Consider the following 6,829-nt stretch of genomic DNA (forward strand, 5'->3'; position numbering starts at 1 on the left):
AGAATCCTAGAAAATGCAGGAGATACCCTTCAGGAAATTGGAACCGGCAACCAATTCCTACTCAGAACCCTAAATGCTCATACCTCAAGAAATAAGATAGACAAGTGGGATCTCATCAAACTAACAAGCTTCTGCAAGGCAAAAGAAACCATCAAGAAAGAAGGAGTCAATCCATAGAATGGTAAAAAAATATTTGCCAACTGTATATCTGACAAAAGCCTAACATCTAGGATCTATAAGGATCTCAAACGTGTAGAAAGTAAAAAAACCAGCAGCCCCATTTAAAATGGGCAAACAGCATGAATAGACACTTCTCAAAAGAAGATATACAGGCAGCCAACAGACACACCAAAAAGTGCTCAGCCTCACTCATCATCAGAAAATGCAAATCAAAACCATATTGAGATACCATCTAACCCCAGTAGGAATGACCATCATTAATAAACAACACAGGTGCTGGTGAGGATGCAGAGAAAAAGGAATGCTTCTACATTGCTGGTAGGAATGCAAACTAGTGCAACCTCTTTGGAAGACAGTGTGGCAATTTCTGAAAGAACTAGAAATTGACCTTACATATGACCCAGCAATTCCTGTTTGGTAATATACGCAAAGGAACTCAAATCATTCTACCAACCATGCTGCCATCAAAGTTGGACTGGATTTTTAAAATGTGGTACATATGCACAATGGAATATTATGCAGCCATAAAGAAGGACAAACATATGGACTTCGCAGCAACTTGGATTGATTTAGATTCGATCATAGTCAGTGATCTATCACAGAAACAAAGAATAGAGTACCATATGTTTTCACTCATAAGCAGACCTTGAACAATTCTTATAATACTATAAGAAAGGATTGGTAGTAGTAGGAAACTGTCAGGGAGGGGGAGTAGGATTGACAGTTAAGGGAAACTGCTGGGGAGGGAGGGGCATACCTCACCAACAAGGGTACCTGCATTATCAATGTATACCTAACCCTGAATTGTACCCCACATCTTTATAATTTTTAAAAAAAGGAGAGAGAAAAAAAATCTCCTGTTCTCAAAGTCAACTATGCCACATAACATAAAATTATCACGAGAGTAAAATTAATCATACTGAGTCCACAGGGATTTTGCAGGCGGTGTTTACCCAGGGGAAAAATTCGTGAGGACCATCTTTGAATTGTACTTGCCACAGTTTGTGTTTTGGTTATTTTCCTACTGTAATCATCCAAAGCATGGAATAAAATGCATTATAGAAAAGTGAGATTTACTAACACTATAAGCAGTTAAACCAACTCCTAAAGGATTGTCTGATTGGATGTATGAGGGTGTATTTGGGTGTGTCTAAGTGCCTGATGTGTCTTGTGTTTTTTTCATTATGTTTGTACAAAGACCAAAAGAATCATAATGCAATTAAGATACTAGGAAGAATAAACTTACAGGAAAGGCTCTAGCTATCTATTTTAACCAATTGCCAAGGAAAATTAATGGTTTACTCTAAGACAGATAATTTTATTTTATAATTATAAAAGTCATACCTTCACTTTCAGGATCTTAAGATAATATTATTTAGCATTTATTATGTGCTGCAAACTCTTCTATAAAAGAAACATATTGAAATATAATACTTTTAAATGGTGAATCTATAGCTTCAAATAGTAATATTAAATATGTTAATGTTCATATTTATTTAAAATGGAAATCACTGTGTGCTAAAGTGTAATATAATATTGCTGAATCAGCATTGATATTCATTCTCTGCAATTAATTCAAGGGATGTTAGAGAGTAAATGAAAATTTAATTTCCTACACTCTTTTTCACAATTTAAAAACTAAGACTAGTGCAAGATAATGAACTGTTTTATAAATTGCATCATATTTATATAAAAAGCCAATAATATTCTCAACCTGCAGAACAATACTGAATCTTTCACAAATTTTTTGCAATTTTGTGTCTTGGCACACACATTCATATAAACTGTTGGGATGAAAATGATTTTAAATGTTATGTAGTGAAAAATCTCATAACTTTGTCTTTTCTAACCATATCATTTTACAAATCAATGAATGCCATCAAGTCCATCCCTACAATTTCACAGATGAGGAATCAAAAATAATCCTACAGTATATGACTCACAAAACACAGTGGATCATCCTAGACCACAATCCATGCTTTCATCTTCCATATATCTGGTTCTATTCCTTTTGCAGACATTAAAAATGTTTGAATATTTCCTAACAGTCACAGGGAAACATATATCTACAACAATATGGACATCTATGTGATTCCATATAGGTTATCCCAGGAAATCCCATGAAATATTGGAAGAGTATATTTGGCTCTTTATATCATTCTTTTTCAGTCCTTTTATTCTGCCATCTCTGCTCCTATGCATACATGCTTATTCCATGTCTCACAAGTAAACATGAACAAGTTGCAATAAACCATCAATCAATTACTACTTTGTTATTTTTTAATTTGAATTATTTAAATATAAAGCAGGTCATAGGCAAAACTATACAAATAAATGACATCCAATAGTGAGATGTCAAGAATTAGGGAGAGACAAAGAAGACTTGGATCAATTCGTTTTAGTTTGTTACCATATTCCTCAAAATGATTCTGTATGTCACTGTCCCTTATTCACTTAGTGTTGGGAAGCAGTTGTATATTTTTTATGTTTCTGCATGGTCAAATATTTCTGAGCAAAAATTACTGGAAACTTGGGTTAGATGACAAACTCTGGATGTTAAAGAGTAATTGAATACACAGAGAAGTCCAGAGTTACATAAAGGTTTATTTCTGTAGTTATGTGTTTACATTCCAAAGAGACCTTCCCTTATCTTCTTGTAGAGCTCTTTCTTTCAGAAAGATAAGGAGGAGAGGATGGTAGCTATGAAGTGATTCCTATATACGTCCACAGATTTACAATTTCAGGGTTTTTCTCCTATGGTCCTAAACCCAGTGGCATCACCATGTAGCTCCTGTCACATTGCCCTGAAGGAGAAGTTGTGGCTTCAGAAACCAATGCAGTGATAGCTTTAAGTCTGTCTCTGATTCAGAAACCCTGTGCTTGATTTAGGACCAAGTAAATAAATATAGTATTAAAACATATTTCGTGTTAGATATGTTAATTGAATATTATTAGGCCCTACTGATTATTACTATAGACCCAAATCTAAAAGAAAGGCACATGAACAAATAAATATGGAATGAAATATTTTGAAAATTTTCACATAGGAAATAAGCATGATCTGACAGTAAAAAGGAATGAGGTGAGAAATACGCAATTATTTTGCTGCATGCTCGTATTAAACATGACTCTATTATAGCAAATGTAATAGTGTATTATAAATTAGTTTTCTTGGTTTCCCTTGCCTATTTGCTTATGAGTTTTCTGAGAATAATGACTAACCTTATTCATTCCATCCCCAGTAAATGGTATTTGGGATTTAATAAATAGGATTAATAAATTAATAATTACCTAAACTTCCACTGTCACATTTCAAAATTATTAATATAAAGGAAATTTACATTTATAATATTTTTCTCACCTCATCTAAATACATCTCAGAGTTGTTGAAACTTTGAAAAACAAAATATCTCCTGATTTTACAAGGAGGTACAGACCTATGATAATACACTTCCATTTATTTCTTTTTAAACTGGATGTGTATTTAATTTCTAAGTCAGCAAACCAAAATACCAGGAAATTAATCTCTATATGTAAATTAAAATAAAATAATCTTCAACAGAAAATGAATCTCATCATTTTGAAAGGCCCCTATGGCACAGGTAAAATTAAGACATTGTACATATGTACAAGAACAAATTTTCTTGTGAAATAAATATGGACAATATCAAATGCATAACATTTTCTATAATGCTGAGAGAACCTGATACCTTTGTCTTCTGTTTTCTTAGTCATGTTTTTACAGTAACTCTTTCCACTAATGTAGGAAACATGAACAAACTTTCATATATAATGATCCAAATAAGTATCATTGTTAATCACTTAGGCAATTTGATGTGTTAATTTGTTAACCTTTTCCATGAGTAATGTCTTTCTTTTTCCGTTTTCACCATCATGTACATACTGAAGCCTACCTTTTGTGCAGTGATTTTCTTTCAATTTCATCTTAAGTGCCATAATCCTCCTGTTATTTAAAGAGTGTACTTAATATGTTGTGGTTTATGCTCTAGTGCTCTGTCCTGTTTCAGAAGAGCTGCACTTGGTTGGCTTATGTGTATATCGCCTTTTAAGTCAGGGCTTCTATTATGTATAAAACGTGAAAGAGCAATTTGACTACTCAAGTGTAACTCTTGTTTTCTAGGTATGTCATTTGTCTCTAGATTTTATTTATAAAACTGTGGTCTTGTGTGCACCTGTGCGGTATTATTTACTCGGCATTTATTTGTATACAATGGACTGAAGAAAGCTATTTGCACTCACCAATATAGAGATATATTTTTTATACATTGACTTGTTGTCAAATTCCTGATAATGCAATCATTTTAATGTGGTTTAGGTTTATTTGTTTTATCCTTTCTTCATATTAAATAAAGGTTTTGGTGAAATTATAGATAAACTTGCAAATATCATGGAAAATCTGCTTTTTTTGCTTAAAAATATAAGGATATTTTCATGTTTCAGAGTATCTTGAAGTTGAAAACAGAATAAGTTGAATAATATAAATACAAAGTGTTAAAACAAGGGTGGATAAACATATTTTACTTAAGTGATATCTTACTTTTAATTTTATAAATATGTTACTCATGGTATATGTACAGCTAAAGTGTTCATCTGTGTATTATTCCCTCAAAACAAAAAAATCACATAACAATAATGTCTGAATGAATGAATGCTTACAATACTTTATTTAATACTAATTGTATAGCAATTAAGAGTGAAAACCCCAGCATTAGACTGCCAATAATTGCATTCAAATTCAATAATTTATTAGCTGTGTTATTTGGGGCAAGTTATTTGACTTCATGAGGCTTATGGAGACATAATAATACCTGCTTCTAAATCTGATGGAAAAAATAAGTAAGTAAACATATTTCACACCTAACATCTAGATTTGGGGTTCACATTTACCCTATTTGTGTGTTGTTAAGTAAACTATAAGCTCAGAAATTTACATACATTAACCTTAGGTTGGTAATGTCCTAGATATCTCGGCTGAGGCTAACTTAAAGTTTCTCTGGTGAGACTCATCCTAAAACCAAATGTTGCAAAAGTACCACATGTAAAATCCTATTGAGTATAAACTATCAATTCAAAAGTAAAAACCACAAAAACAAAGGTCCTTTGTTCAGAGTTATCAGAGCCACTAGAATTATCACCAACACTTAAATTCAGAGACTGTAATATTCTAATATGTATCAGTAACAAATATTTCTAAATATAAAAAAAGGTAAAAGAAGAAACATAAAACATGATAAAGGAAAAGATGGCATCAACAATGGCCAGATAAAAACGATAAAGAGCAAACTACAACTTTCTCAAATGAAGAATGTAAACATGGAATTAAAAACTTTATATATAGATTGATTCCACTGAACAGAAGGGAAAATTACTAAGCTTTGAAATAGATCTGAATGCAAAACAGACAGATAAATAATTGAAAATATGAACAAGATTAAGAGTTATGAGGTTAGAATGAGAAAAAATAAGCTTCCAAAGAGAGCTCTAGAATTAGAGAACGAAAAGGAAGTAAACAATAGACAAAAAGATATTGACAGAACATTTGTTGATACTTATAAAAGAAGATCCCAATTCTCAGAATCAAGAAGCACAACAAATCCCTCTCCAGTTAAAGATAAAGACTCCCCCCACTAGATACATCAGGCTAAAATTGTTGAACTCCAAAGATAAAGAGTAAATCTTAACAGCAGACAGAAAGAAAAGATATGGTCTACACCACTAGGATAAACCCCAGTGTTGGAAGATAGTGGAAGATAGAATTTCAAACATAAGACTTAGGGATATGCAGGCACACACACCATAACATATCACCTTTATGAAGAAATTTATAGAACTGATTGAGTCATTACAAAACATAAATAAGGGTTATACCTATTACAGTGTTAAAATTTTCACAATAATCTATAAGTTAAATTTTTAGTCATTCCAATTTTTGTTCTTGGTGGTGTTGTGGTGGTGGTGATGGTGGTACTAGTAGAATGTATGTGTGTGTACGCGTGTGCATGCACAACAGAAAAATATTTCCAATATCTCCTGAACTAAATGTAGAAGTTGCAGAAGTTGACCTAGAAAATACTAAAGTTTATTAACAGGATACATATCAGACACTTGTTGGAATTAACAAATGGGTACACAGGTTGTGTAAAAGCTACAAACTAGAGAATTCTAAAACCAAACCATAAATATATGGTCGTGAGTTTTATGATCAAGGATCAAATTATAACCTTAAATTAAGAGGATTTGGAGAGCAAGTTTTTAATATTATACCTATTTTATAGCATAGAAGTAGTATAACCAGATTGGCTAAAGAATTCAAAACGTTTAAAAAATGAAAACCACAAAATGTTAAGAAATAATAGAATTTATTCATATATTTGAGATGGAAAATTAAAAATAAAACCTCTACCAATGACAAATAACAAACAATGAAATAGAAATAATTGTCAAAAGACATGAACAAGCTTCCACAGAAACAGATAAACAAATGGTTAGTAAACCTATGAAAATATGCTAATGTCTAAACTGTAGTCGAGAAATAAATGTAACTGCAGTAAGATACATTTTCACACACATTACCCTGGCAAAATCTAACAACTGTTTATACCAAATGTTGGCAAGGAAGATCAGATAC

This window comes from Carlito syrichta, unplaced genomic scaffold (assembly GCF_000164805.1).
Source record: "Carlito syrichta isolate Samal-C Ts95f unplaced genomic scaffold, Tarsius_syrichta-2.0.1 Scaffold303768, whole genome shotgun sequence".
Classification (NCBI taxonomy): Eukaryota; Metazoa; Chordata; class Mammalia; order Primates; family Tarsiidae; genus Carlito; species Carlito syrichta.